This window comes from Phascolarctos cinereus, unplaced genomic scaffold, assembly GCF_003287225.1.
Source record: "Phascolarctos cinereus isolate Bilbo 61053 unplaced genomic scaffold, phaCin_HiC Scaffold_1;HRSCAF=81, whole genome shotgun sequence".
NCBI classification, from domain to species: Eukaryota; Metazoa; Chordata; class Mammalia; order Diprotodontia; family Phascolarctidae; genus Phascolarctos; species Phascolarctos cinereus.
This window is the reverse complement of record NW_027555514.1, coordinates 260,887,931-260,902,917: the sequence shown is the minus strand read 5'-3', so window position 1 is coordinate 260,902,917 and position 14,987 is coordinate 260,887,931. Positions and strand designations below refer to the sequence as shown.

The 14,987-nt window shown below is 39.1% G+C and overlaps 1 long non-coding RNA gene across 1 annotated transcript in view; it reads left to right on the top strand.

The window, feature by feature from the left end:
• Nucleotides 1-14,352, top strand: part of LOC144455772 (uncharacterized) — an 87,795-nt gene extending 73,443 nt beyond the window's left edge. The window contains exons 2-3 of the long non-coding RNA XR_013484515.1: nt 11,892-12,037; nt 14,105-14,352. This is a non-coding gene — a long non-coding RNA (uncharacterized LOC144455772). The remainder of the gene's footprint in view (nt 1-11,891; nt 12,038-14,104) is intronic.
• The last annotated feature ends 635 nt before the right edge of the window (nt 14,353-14,987 follow it).

Sequence of the window (14,987 nt, the reverse complement as noted above, 5' to 3'; positions counted from 1 at the left end):
TCTTGGTTCCCTCTAGCACAAGCCATAATTTTGAACACTAAGTAGGAGTGTATGTAGACATAGATGGCTCAGTGGATAGTCCTGTACTTAGAATCAGAAAGACCTGGGTTCAGATTTAGCCTCAGACACTTAGTAGCTGTATGGGGAAGTTGCAAATTTCTGCCTGCTTCAATTTCCTCATCTCTACAATGGGGGTATTGATATTAACTATTTTTCAAGGTTGTTGTGAGGATCAAATGATACATGTAAAGTGTGGCCCTTTGACTGAATTTAAACTGCATAGAACAAATCCTCTTATTAAAACACTGCACCTGAGGACCTAGAAGGCCACATGTGGCCTAGAGGCTGCAGGTTCCCCACCTCTGCTATGTATGTCTGACATGATTGATGGGTTGGTTTGTCTTTTTGAACTGCTTTTTTCCTCTCTTTATTTTCAAATCTTTGTTACAAAGCATGACTCTCTGGGGAGGAGAAAGAGAAGAGAAAAGGGAAGAATATGCATAGAAATGAAGGTAACGCAAAAACAAATTCGAAAAAGGGAGAGAAAGATTCTTTAGATAAGATCAGCATTTTTTGTTCTCAAAACACATTTTCTACCATTCTAATGAAAGCAAAATTAAAATCAGCAGCTAGTTTTCAATTTTTGAATTATTTTAAATTATCTAAGCAACCTCGAAATTCTACCACACGCCCATGAGACAGTGGCAAATATGACCAGACAGGGAAATAACCATATGTTGGGGAAGCTGTGGGAAAACGGGCATGCTAGTGCTTTGTTCGTGGAGCTGTGAATTGTGTCAGTCAGCAAACATTTGTTAATACTTACTGCTAATGACCTATGTGTCAGGCATTATATTAAGTGCTGGGGATACAAAAAGAGGCAAAAGATTGCCCTTGGCCTCAAGGAATTCCCAATCTAATGGAAGAGATGATAAGCAAACAAATATTTGCAAATTGGCTCTATACAGGATAAATAGGAAATAATTAATAGAGGGAAGGCACTGGAATTAAGAGGGGTTGGGGAAAGCTTTCTGTAGAAGGTGAGATTTTAGTTGGGAATTAAAGGAAGACAGGGGGGTCAATAGATAGACATGAAGGATAGTGGGACAATGGATAGACAGGAGACATAGGAGACAGCAAAGAAAATGCCTGAGGCCATGGACGTGCCTTGTTGAAGGAAGTCAGGAGGTCAACATCACTGGTAGGGACTAAGGTTTAAGAAGATGAGGAAGGGGCAGCTAGTTGATGCAGTGGATAGAGCACTGGCCCCAAAGTCAGGAAGACCTGAGTTCAAATTTGGCCTCAGATCAAACACTTGACACTTAATAGCTGTGTGTGACCCTGGGCAAGTCACTTAACCCGAACTGCTAAAAAAAAGAAAAAAGAGATTAGGAAGAGTTATGGTTATATATTATTATTATGTAATGTATTATATCATGAATTGTGTTAGGTTATGAATGCCAAAAGGAATATTTTATATTTGATCTTAGAGGTGATATGGAGCCACTGGCGTCTTTTGAGTAGGGTGGAATGACATGATTGGACCTGAACTTTAGGAAAATCACTGAACTGGTCTAGCTATTCTGGAAAGCAAAATTTTTTTTTGCAAGGCAATTGAGGTTAAGTGACTTGCCCACGGTCATGCAGCTAGTAATTGTCAAGTGGAAAGAAATTTGAACTATACTTCTAAAGTTACAAAACTGTGCATCTCCTTTGACCCATCTATACAATTACTAAGCCTACAATCAAAAGAAATACTTCTAAAGTTACAAAACTGTGCATCTCCTTTGACCCATCTATACAATTACTAAGCCTACAGTCAAAAGAAATCAAAGAAAGAAGAAAAGGACCTATATGTACAAAAATACTGATAGCAGCTCTTTTCAAAGTAGCCAAAGAACAGGAAACTAAAGGTCTGCCCTACCTTTGGGTAACAGGCAAACACATTATGGTATATCAATGTTACAGAATATTATTATACTTAAGAAGTAATGGATGAAATCTATAGTTTCAGAGGAAAGCAGGATGACCTCTATGAATGATGCAGAATAGAAGTAGGAGGACAGTGTGTACGATGATGACAACATTATAGGGAAAAAAAAACCCAAAACTTTGAAAGACTTTATAACTCTGATGCAATGACCGTGGAGTCCATGAAATGAACCCATGAATTCAATTTTGTAACAGAGTCAAAGGAGTGAGCACATGTAACTCCATTTTCTAAACTACACATTGCTTCTCACTTGCTGCTCCATTTTGTCTGAAAACGCATTTAGTAAGTATACCAGGAGATGTGTGTCTTTTAAGAAGCTTGCTGCTATGCATCAGCTGGTTGCTGGCATGTATATGTGTACTGGCGTATACCTGCTAAAAGGGAAAAAAAAAGAAGACTGATCACGGTCAGTCAGGCAGCTACAAACTCACTCTTTGGAATTATCTTACTGTTCACATCTCTCCATCTTGTCCACAGAGGTATCATGAAAGGCTTTGTAAAATGCCTTCCTAAAATCCTATAAATACCTCTTTAGCATTTCCTTGTTTCATCGGCTGGGCAACCTTGTTAAAAAGGGAAATCAGGCTGGTCTGATATGATTTGCTCTTAGTGAAAGCATGCTGGTTTCTAGTAAGTCCCACTTCCCTTTCTCAGGGCTTACATACCATCTGTTTAATAATCTGGCTTATAATTTTGCCAAGGACTGACGTCAAACTCACCAGCCTTCAGCTTGCAGAAGTCCCTTGTTTCCCCTTCTTGATTACGGAGACATTTGCCTGTCTCTGGTTGTAGGTGCAGAATGTTTGTATAAAAAGGACCATGTGCGATTATCTAGTCTACACAGCATGTGAAGTGTGACATCACTATTCTGGAACAGATTGTCTTTGACAATTCTTTTAAAAAGATACGTTCTTATTGATATCTTTTGTTTTCACATTGCCTACATTTCCTAGGATGCTCTATCCACCCCTGCTTCCCCAAAGTCACCCCTTACACACTGGCAATTCTATTCTGATCCCAGTTATCTCCTGATTTCTCTTACTAAATCACAAGACCTCTGAATTTCAGATGGCAAGATGTTTGGGGTAGAATTATTTGAAGGATAGTTATGTTGAATATAGTCTAGTTTCTTCTGCTTGGCTCAATGTCGGAACTGAGAAGACCTCTGACACCATGTAATCTAACTACCAGCTAAGCAAGAATACCTACAAGATGGCTGACAAATGGTCATGAGTTCACAGGATCATAGGATCATAGGTTTAGAGCCAGAAGGGATAGATATGGATAACCACGTGGTCCAGTCTCTTCATTTTATTTTGTTTTATTTTAATTGTGTTTTTTTCAATGAACGACAGTCTATTTTTCTCCTTTCCGCCCCACCCACATTGAAACAAAACAAATCCCCCTTCCTTAAGAGGGGGTTGGGGAGCCTTGTAATAAATATACATAGTTAAGCAAAACAAGTTCCTGCATTGCTAATATTCAGAAAATATTTCTCCTTCTGCACCCTGAGATGATCACTTCTTTATGGCACCTAGGACTGATAGTAATAATCCGTGCATGTATGGGAATGGTACATTGGCTCAATGTCACTTCCCTCAGTTTGCATGTTGTATTTCTCTTTACTCAGTCTAGGGTCACATTAGGTTTTTTCTTTTAAATTATTATTATTTTTTTTTTTTGCCACAGTACCACCCTATTGACTCATGGAATGGAATGGAAAACAACAACAAAAAACCATTTACTCGCAGTGGATAGAGCACTGGCCTTGGATTCAGAAGGACCTGAGTTCAAATCAGCCTCAGACATATAACACTTACTAGCTGTGTGACCCTGGGCAAGTCACTTAACCCCATTGCCTAGCCAAAAAAAAACAAAACCCAAAAACCCATTTACTAAACACTTGTAATATACCAAGTTTTGTGTTAAACACCAGGAATACAAATTGAAAAATGAGACAGCCCCTGCTCTCAAACAGCTCAACTTTTAATGGGAGAGATAACATTTATAGGAGAGTTCAAATATAGGGTAGATAGGAAGGCTTGGTAATGCTTAGAGTTCTGCTACAGAGCCAACAGAAAGGCCCAGAGATGTTTACGATGAGTACAGGATATCCTGGTGGGATCTGGATGGATGGGGAATGGGCTGGGGCTATTGGAGACTAAAGGGGTCTTGGGCCAGTCCCGTAGGTTCTGCCCTTATTGCCCCATGGTAATCCTTGATGGGTGGGTTTAGGGCACGTGGCAATTGAATTTGCAATAATGTAAAACACTCAGGCCATTTTGGGGTGAACTACTATCTAGCCTTATCTCTTCCCAGTCCTCTCCCTCTCAAATCTGTACTTAAGAAGTTGATTATTTGAAACCATGTATAGAATTTACATTTATCCCTATTATGTCTCACCATACTACATCTGGCCTGTTATTCTAACTCATCTAGATAATTTTAAAAATTAATTTATTTTGAATTATCAACAATCACTTCCATAAGCTTTTGAGTTTTAAATTTTTCTTCCCCTCCCTTCCCACCTCCCTTCACAAGACAGCGAGCAATCTGATACAGGCTATCTCATACATTCCTGTTAAACATATTTTCACATTAGTGATGTTGTAAGTAAGAATTAGAACCAATTCATCTAGATAATTTTTCATAGACTATATCATCCAAGATGTTAGCTGACCCTCTCAGAATCATGCTTATCTACACATTTGTTAAGCATTCCATCTCTTCCTTTATCCAGAAAAGATCCTTGGGTTGCTTCACCAAAGACTGCCCCTTCATTCAATATTGAAAAATTAATGATTGCTCTTTACATCTAAGTCATTCAATGAATTCTGAATTTATATAATTATGATATTATGCAAGGTAAACTCTTTGAAAGCAGAGACAATCTTTTCCTTTTGTTTTTGTATCCCTGGATACAAAATCTTGCATTACTCTTCATGACCACATTTGGGTCATGAAGCAAAGATACTGGAGTGGTTTGCCACTTCCTTTTCCAGCTAATTTTGCAAATGAGGAAGCTGATGCAAACAAGGTGAAGTGACTTGTCCAGGGTCACAAAGCTAGTAAGTGTTTGAGGCCAGATTTGAACTCAGGAAGATGAGTATTACTGACTTCATTCTATCCACTGCACCAGCTATAGTAAACCCTTAATAAGTTTTGTTAAATTAAATTCAGTTGCATAGTTATCACCTGTTTATCTTTTCCACCAGGATTAAGATTTTTTTTATTGTATTCTTGGCTGACGCCTCGTTATATTATGCTTATAGCATTCTATTCCTAACCCACTGTCCTAGTTACCCATCATATATTGGAAAGAATGCTGGATTGGGATCCAAGCAACCCTGGTTCAAATCTTCTTCTCCCAGTTACACCTTTATAACATTGAGAAAAATCACTTATGCTGTCTAGTCTCAGTTTCCTCATCTGTAAAATAGTCTTGGATTAAATGACCCTGATTTGGCCTATTTGTCATGCTTTATAAGTAGGTGAGAAATCAGGATTTCAAAGACGTGGTCCATACGATGCTTCTACCTCTAAACCTAGTTCCCATCATTCTATCAATACTACAATATAGAGATGGTCCAGTCCTGGATTTGGAACCAGACATCTTGGGGGTCAGATTTAAGAATTGCTACTTAGTAATTGTGTGCAGGCCTCACTTTCCTCATCTTTAAAATGGAAGATTTTCCCTTGTTGGTGTTCAAAGTCCCTTCCTGAGAACCTATGCTCTCACTAAAATGGAGACAAGGCAATATAGAGGAGAGGGACTCCATAATGCCTTATTTATGTCAGATTCACTAGGCTTTTGCAGACACAAGAATGGTGTTTTGCAAACACTGAAACAGTGCCAGTGAACACAGGTAAGAAAAATGACAAAGTACTTAAACAAAATCACATCATTTCTGAAACTGATCATTCTGGGCTGAGGAGCCCAACCATTTAAATACCTCAAATAGGGCACCGTCAATTATACGGTGAACAATTCATGCTCTCCTTATCACGGGAAAGCAAAAGCACCAAGTTAGTTCATTGTAGAATTGGGGAAATAACATAGATTTCCTTATTCTTTCCCATAAGAGTCATCATTCATTCCAAACACAGGACCCAGACATATATTTTCATTTAGATTAGTAAAGAATTGTGTGAATTTTCCTGAAAGTTTCCTATGTAATTATTTCTCAGCATAGTCTTCGGAGGCCAGCATCAGTATTGTATTAATCTCATTCCTCACCTGGTAATGCGATTCGTGCTTTTAATGGTTTTGCCATTTATATTACTTATAATGGGATGCAATGGAATTGGACCTCTGATTTCACTAGTTGAGAGAACATCTTAAGAGGAAAATCCCTCTTACCAATGCCAACAGCTCCTTTGGAGCAATGAGAAATTGGAGAAACTAACTAACTAATTAATTAACTAATAATAATAGCTACCATGTAAATAGTGCTTACTATTTAGCAGGTACTGTAGTAAGTACTTTATTACTTCCTTTGATCCTCATAACAGCCCTGGGAGGTAGTTGCTATTATTATCCCCATTTTACAGATGAGGAAACTGAGGCAAATAGGGGTTAAGTGATTTGCCTATACTCACACAACTAGTAAGTATCTGAGTCTGGATTTGAACTCAGGACTCCCTGACTCCAGGCCCCATGCTGTATCCACTGAGCCACCTAACTGACCCTAATTATCTATATCTGTGGGATTTTATTTTTGTTGCTGTTCAGTCTTTCAGTTCTGTCTGACTCTCCATGAACCCCATTTTTTCTTGGCAAAAATACTGGAGTAGTTTGCCATTTCCTTCTCCAGCTCATTTTATAAATAAGTAAACTGAGGCCAACAAGGCTAAGTGACTTGCCCAGGGTCATACAGCTAATAAATGTCTGAGGCTGGATTTCAACACTGGTCCTTCTGACTCCAGGGCCGTTCACTGTGCCACCTAGCTGCTCCATTCCACAAGATGGCTCTCGCTATACATATATTATCTCATTAGAACTACATAATAATCCTGCAAGGCAATAAATATTTGTTGAATGAATAAATGACTGTTGTAGATATTATTATCCCCATTTTACAGAGGAGGAAACCATAGTTCAGAATAATATCAATGACATTTATATGGTACTTTAAAGTTTGCCAAATACTTTTTTGTTGGCAAAATATTATCTTATTTGTACTACACATCAACCCTCTAAGGCAAACATCAATGGCATCATTATCATCTCATTTCATAGGAGAGGCAACTAAGAGACAATTAGTGACCCCTACAGGGCCACATGGCTGATAAGTGGCAAAAGTAGTCATTAAACCCATATTTTAGTGACTCTCGGTCTAGCGCTCTACAGCTAGCTGCCTTTCCAAAAGCTTGTTTTAATTTGGGTTGTGTCTTGCATATCTGTGTCTTCTGCAACAACCCTTCCCTTCTTGCTGCCCAGGATTTAGAAGCTGTTAAGTGCTTAATTAGTTCATTGGTCTTTATGCATGCATTTGGGGTATTTAGTAGTGCTTTATAAGGAGGTGAGAAATCAGGATTTCGAAGCCTTGGCTCACGAGAAGTCTTATTTTTGTCTGATTCCTCTGGACATTTAGTGTGTGTGTGTGTGTGTGCGTGCGTGTGTGTGCATGTGTGTGTGTAGTGGCAACAGACACGTATACACCATTTTTTAAACTGATGTACAACTCTACCCCCAAATCTAGACTGGAATGATTTCCCTTTTGTTCTCTTCTCATTCCCTAACATAGGGAATTATGGTCACCATCATCACCCTCATCATGCATCTCCTCCTTTTTCTCCTTTTCTGTATTATCATTGCCAATTATCCAGCACTTTACAACTGACAAAGTGCCTCCCATACATTAGCCTGAGCCTGGAATAGTACTCTAAACACATTAGATTTCTCAGTCAATATTTGTTGATGGTAATAATAATTTTTGACTCAATTTAACAAGTGTTTATTTTACAAGTATCATTGAGGTGTAGTGGGTACAGTCCTGAGCTTCCAGACAGAAAGAAAATCCTGCCTCATGAGCTTTCAGAAGAGGTGATGGAGCTCAGTGGGAAGTGTGCGGTCCTTGGAGTCAGAAGACCTGGGGTTCAAACTTGGCCATTTACAAGTTTTGAGACCTTGGGCAAATGACTTACCCTCTTTGGGCTTCAGTTTCCTTCTCTGTCAAAAGAGGGAGGCCGATTAGATGATCTGTAGACTAGGGTTCCTTTCTGTTCTAATTCTATAATCCTAACTGTGACTCTGGGCAAATCACTTATGCTTTATGTTCCTCAAGCAATTCCTAAGAATTATTTATTAAGTCATAAGAATAGGTTTCAATTTGTTGTAATTCTTCTCATATTTTAAGACTTATTTCATGTAAGTTTTCTTCCATGAAGCTTTGCTTGGTATCTCTCCAACTCAAGTCAACAAGCATTTATTAAGCACCTATGATATGCAAGGTATATGGGAAGAAAGGAAACACACATACACACACACACACACACACACACACGCACACACAGAGTCCCTGCTCTCAAGGAACTCACAGTTTAATGGAGGAGACAATATGCAAATAACTGTGCAAGTAATATCTCTATCTCTCTGTCTCTCCCTCTTTCCCTCCCTCCCTCCCTCTCCCTTTGTCTCTTCTCTCTTCATTTTTTCTTTCTCTCTCTCTGTCTCACTATCCTTTTCTTTTCTTCTCTCTATCTCTCTCTGTCTCTTTCCCCCTCCTTCTCCCTCTTCTCTTTTCATTTCTCTCTCTCTCTCCCTCTTTCCCTCTACCTCTGTCTCTTCTCTCTTCATTTCTCTCTCTCTCTGTCTCTATCCATTTCTTCTCTTCTCTCTTTATTTCTCTGTCTGTCTGTCTGTCTCTTTCTCTCTCTATCTCTGCCTCTTTCCCTCTCTGTCTCTGTGCACATACCATATTAAATAAGTTGAAGATAATTAATGCGTAATAGTAGAGTGAAGATGCTCAAATTACAGTGGCCGTATAAAGGCTTCCTATGGAAGGTGAGATTTTAGATGTGAAACCAGGGCAGCCAGGAGGCAGAGAGGAACAGGGAGACTTTTCCTACAGGCAATCCCTCATATTGATGAAATCACAGATCCTTCTTGAACTCACATACATGCAGAGCAATGTAGTAAGTTCTAGAGATACACAGACAAAAGAAATAATAGTCTCTGCCCTCTGGGAGTTTGCATTCTCCTGATATCAAAGAGTATTTCTTATTTAACTTGAGTTTCACACATGTTCCTGCTAGAATAACTCTGGGAGGCAGGCATTGTGAATATTAGCATCCCCATTTCACAGGTGATGATCTTGACCTTAAGAGAGATCAAGTTATTCGCTCAAGACTCAGGTCTTGTATTGACTCCAAACTCCAGTACTCTTATCACTGTATGACTCTGCTGCTATGGCCCATTGTCACACAGAGATATTTTAGGTTCATTTGCCTTGTTTACTTTTAGTAAAAAATCTTGTGATTGTGCCCTGTGCAAAGACAAAAGTAACTTATTTTGTTAAATCGGTCATTTCTCCAAGACAGCACTGTTTTGTGTGAATTCTGGAAACTTGATGCTAAGCAGATCCTCACTCCTGCTCTGGCATTCATTCCTATTGTAGCTTATTATTCATTTTACTAAGCACCATAATTTACATGACTCTGTCCATGCTGCTTTTCCCATAAGTACTTGAAAACTGGGCTTCCAGCTTTTTGAATTAACTTCAACAAGTCCTACCTATGGTATATCATCAATGTAGGTGTTTATTAAATGCTTCAGATAAAGGATAATTGAAGAGGATTCTGTTTTAGCAAAACCAAGCAAAAAAAAATATACAAAAGAAAGAAAAGATAGCACAGCAGACCAATTTACCCCAACATCTGTTATGTTTGGACGAATGCTGAAACCGCAGCGTGAATACAAATGGAGCTTTGGCTGGCAAACAGACTCTTATTTCAGCTATGGTTTACCTCAAGACATTTTGAGGATATACACTTTCTTTTTTTTTTACCTTTTCTAAACATTTGTATCCATTCAAGCCTGAACACATTGGAAGGCAGAGAGGAAGGGATCAGTGTGGGGAGAGAGAGAGAGACTGAAGATTCAGGAAAGGAAGGGGATAATTACACCACTATTATCCCAGCTTGAAACCTTACATCTTCGATTCTTGCCTCTCCTTCTCATTCCCCCTCCCTATATCCTATCAGTGATAAAACCCTGCCATTATTCTATTGTCTCGGGTATCCATTTTTCTCCTTCTGGTTCACTATAATCATAAGAGTTAATCTCCTAACTGGATTATTGACCTCAATAATCACCAGACTAATATTCCCAGAAGAACGACATGGCCATGCTGTGAGCCTGCTCAGAAATCTTCAATGGCTGCCTATTGCCTAAAGGAAAAAAAAAACAGATTTCTTAGTTTTGCCTTCATGGCCCTACGCAAACTGGTTTCCTTAGTGTGTAGTAGAAAGAGTACTGGTTCTGGAGTCTAAGGTTGTTGTTCAGTTGTTTTTAGTTGTATCTGACTTTTTGTGACCCCATTTGCGGTTCTCTTGGCAAAGATGCTGGGGTGATTTGCCATTTTCTTCTGCAGTTCCATTTTACAGATGAGGAAAACAGTATTTAAGAGCATTGTTGTTCAGTTGTTTCTGTAATGTCCGACTTCGTGACCCCATTTGGGGTTTTCTTGGCAAAGATGCTGGAGTAGTTTGTCATTTTCTTCTCCAGCTCGCCTTAGAAATGAGGAAACTGAGGCAAACAGGGTTAAATGACTTGCCCAGGGTCACCCATTTGGTAAGTGTCTGAGGCTGGATTTAAACTCAGGAAGATGAATTTACCTGACTCCAGGCCTGGCACTCTGTGTCCTGAGGCACCACCTAGATGCGCCTAGTCAAAGGGCCTGAATTCATATCCCACCTGTGACACTTTGATTAAAATGATTGTAGAATTCTAGATCTAGAGATGAGGGGATTTTAGAGGCCTAGTTCACCTTCTTCCATTTACAGATGAGGAAACTGAGATATAGGACAAAGGTGGCCCACAGGCAACGTGTGGTTCATAACACTTCTGAGTGCAGCCTGAGCCAGATTAAAATGTAATTGGGAAATATTTAACAAAATAAATAAAGGTACAATAAAATATAAGTAAAATCAACATGTGGCTTTCTAAATCAATGTGACCCACAGGGATCTTTCTGTATAGTTTGATATCCCCCTTTCTATTTGAGTTTGATACCACTGGTCTAGGGAAGGTAAATGACTTTCCCAAGGTCACACAGATAAAAAGTATCAGGGATCAGGATTCAAACCCTCATCCTAACTCCAGAGTGAGTGTTCTTTCCCCTGTGCCTTGGGTATGACATCATAACCTTGGACCTCAGTTTCCTTAACTCTGAAATGAGGATGTTAGATTTTTGATGGCCTCTGAGGGTTCTTCTAGGTTCTAGATTTGTGATCCACCTTTTCTAGCTGTATCTCCAAGATTTTTGAAGCTCTCTGCTCCCGATAATATTCCTTGCCTTATTTTCCTTAAATATGTCTTGTATTTTAAGACACACATTCTTCATCCTATGTCATTTCCTCTGCCCAGAATGCCTTCCCTTCTCCCCTCAGCTATCCCAAATCTTTAAGAATTCTTCATATCCTCTACACTGCCTAGCGTAATGCCTTGCACATCATATGTGTTCAGTAAATATTTGATTAACTGATTAAAAGCATCTGCTGTGGAAGAGACAAGCCTTGCAGAAGTGAATAGTGATTAGGCTGAATATATACAGTTATTCAAGGAATATACTTAGCTATACAGACAGAGTCACATACTTGCCAGTTGAATCTAATGAAAGTAAAAAAAAATGACTCCCCCACATCAGACTAATGTGTCATGTATTCTTCATTTCAGTGACATTGGCTTCCTAGATGTTCTACCAACAAGACACTCCATCTCTCAGCTTGGGGCATTTTTTCTGACTGTCCCCCATGTCTGGAACACTCTCTACTGATTTCTGTAGCTTCATTTAAGGCTCATCTAAAATCCCATCTTCTACTGTAAGTCTTCCCTGACCCCTCTTAATTTCAGTGCTTTCTATTAATTATTTCCTATTTATCTTATATATAGCTTGCTTTGGGTCAACTAGGTGGCACAGTGGATAGAGTGCCAGGCTTAGAGCCAGAAAGACTCATTTTCATGAGTTTAAATCTGACCTCAGACACCTATTAGCTATGCGACCCTGGGCAAGTCACTTAACACTGTTTACCTCAGTTTCATCATTTGTAAAATGAGCCAGAGAAAGAAATGGCAAATCAATCCAGTATCTCTGTGACAAAAATGTCCAAATGGGGCCATGCTAAGTCAGATACATGTGAAAGATGACTTAACAACAACTTTATTAAGCTTACCAGGTCTCCAGGCCAAGGCCTCCCACTGCATCCTGGGTCATCTTCAGTTGTCCTGATCTATGTCTCACCACTAGACCCAGATGGCTCCAGAGGAGAAAGTGAGGCTGGTGACTTTGCACAGCCCTCCCTCACTTAAACCAAATTCACTTACAAGTCATGGCATCACCTCCTTGATGTCATGGTCTTCTTTGAGAACAAAAACAACAACGACAATTAAGCTTACCAATGTAAATGGATACATGAGCTTTAACATGGTTGACTCCTGGAAGCAGAGTCCTTGGACCTTCCTTGTAGGTGAGATGATCTTAACAAATTGATGATGTTTGTATCTGACCCCCCATTATAGAATGAATTCAGGGGGGAAAAAAGCATGTGCCTGGCCCTGCTCCAAGCACTGAAGATGCAAATACAAAAGAGAAGCAATCTTCGCCCTCAAAGAAATTACCTTTTAATAGAGGGAGTTGGCATATTTGGAGGAGAAGAGAGGAAAGGGTATTCTGGTCTAAAAAGTCACAGGGATTGTGATTAGAATAATAAAGGGGACCGAAAGATGAGTAGCATATCTCATCCTCCAGTCCTTTACAATCCAATAAGGAGATGAGGTAGACCTAGCAATTTATGTAAGGAGCTTGAGGGCAGAGACTGAATTTCTTACATAAAAGTATTTGACAATATAACAAAAACTGGGTTTCACCACAATTGTGCAGTCTCTGTTCTTTGTGTAATCCACTTTGCTAGATAGCCAAGCCCCTATGGCACCTTCAATGCCCTGTTACCACTGCTGTCAAGTTCAATTTCGAGGGTACCTGGGAAGTCTGGATAGATCATTCTAGGTGTAAGGCTCCTAGACCCTGATGGAGGTAGAGCAGAGGGAGGGCATTCTGGGATGTCAGCTGGGCCAGCCAGCAGTGACTTCTGGAGTCATGAGTTTTCATGGCGATACCTGAGGGATGTGTGTTCCTTTGTTTTGTTCATTTGAACGTGTTTCTGGAATTCACACTTCTGACTTGACATCTGACAATGTGCAATCAGAAAAGGGATTTGAAATATCTTCCACTGATCTCCCTGCTCTCCCCCATACTTTATTTTTTTCCTCTTCTACTCACTTTATGCTTTCTTACTTCCTTCTTTAAGAGTGCAAAGGGCCAAAGGATCATAGTTTTAGAGTTATAAGGGACCTTTGAATCACTTGGCCCTACCTCTTCTTTTACAGATGGGGAAATCGAGGCCCAAAGGCTGAAGTAACTTGTCCAAGGCTGTTCAGGTAGTTAGTAGCAGAGCCAAGGTTCAGACTTAGGTGTCCTGGTCTCAAACTCTTTGGTTGCTGAAAAGCTATAATCATCAGCATTAAGGGAGATTACTGTGCCAGCACATTTGCAATACCTTGATAATAGGCTTAATACCTTAACTGAATTAATACCAGATCTGTCCGAATAAATAGAAATAAAAGCAAATTATATAGCTACATCTCTATGTCTATATCTCTGTGCATATACACACACATACGCACAATTATTTATCAATGATAGGTTAAGAAAGGTTTAGGCTGAGAAACACACCAAAGTGACACTGTAGTACAATATAAAGAACATGAACTTTAGTTTCTTAAGATCTGGGTTCAAATTCTAGCCCTCCAATTTAGGAGCAGAAGATTGTAGATTTAGAGTCAGAAGGAAACTTAGAGGTAATTAAAACCAATTTTCCTTCATTTTACAGATGAGGAAACTGAGGCAATGAGAAAGGAAGGGACTTACTACCCACCTGCTCTTAGACAAATCAATTTAACTTAAAGGTAATTAAAATCAACTTCCTTTCATTTTACAGATGAGGAAACTGAGGCAATGAGAATGGAAGGGACTTACTACCCACCTGACCTTAGAAGAAGGAAGGGAAGGAAGGAAGAAAAAACAGAAAGAAAGAAAAAAAGGGGAGGAGGGCAGAAAGTAGGAAAGGAAGGAAGGAGCAAGGAAAGAGGGAGGGAGAAAGAAGGAAAGAAACAAAGAAAGAAAAGGAAAAAAAAACCATCGTCTCTTTATAGAAAAGGAAAACCACCCAGAAAATCAGCAATTTTCCTCCTACTAGTGAATGACCCAAATCAATGATGGAGCAATGTGAGTGTGGAGGTCGTGACTCCTGTAGTTAAAATAGTGTAGTCCAAAAGCTGACTTGAGGGCAGCCTTGCAAAGATTAAGCTTTGCTTTATTTCCATACACAAATGAAATCTGTGACTTACATTTCATTTTAATCACTTCAAATTAGTGGAATCCTTATTTATTCAGGATAAGCTTTTTCATTTTGAAATCTAGATGGAAGTCAGAAGCTGGGCCAGAATCTGAGAGAGATAATGATGGATAGGCATTTCTCTTTGGCTTCTGTGTAATTACAGAATTTTTAAACCTATAGAAAATGGGAACAGATGTGATAATAACACGATTTATTATTTAGGAATACAGAGTTTCTCTCCAGATTTGGGAATTATTACAAGAGTTATTCATCTGAATTCAATCCAAATTCAAAAATCAATAAATGTTAATATCAGAATGCAAATATTTTACCTATAATTTGAAACAGGAAAAAAATACTTACCCATTTTGCCTCT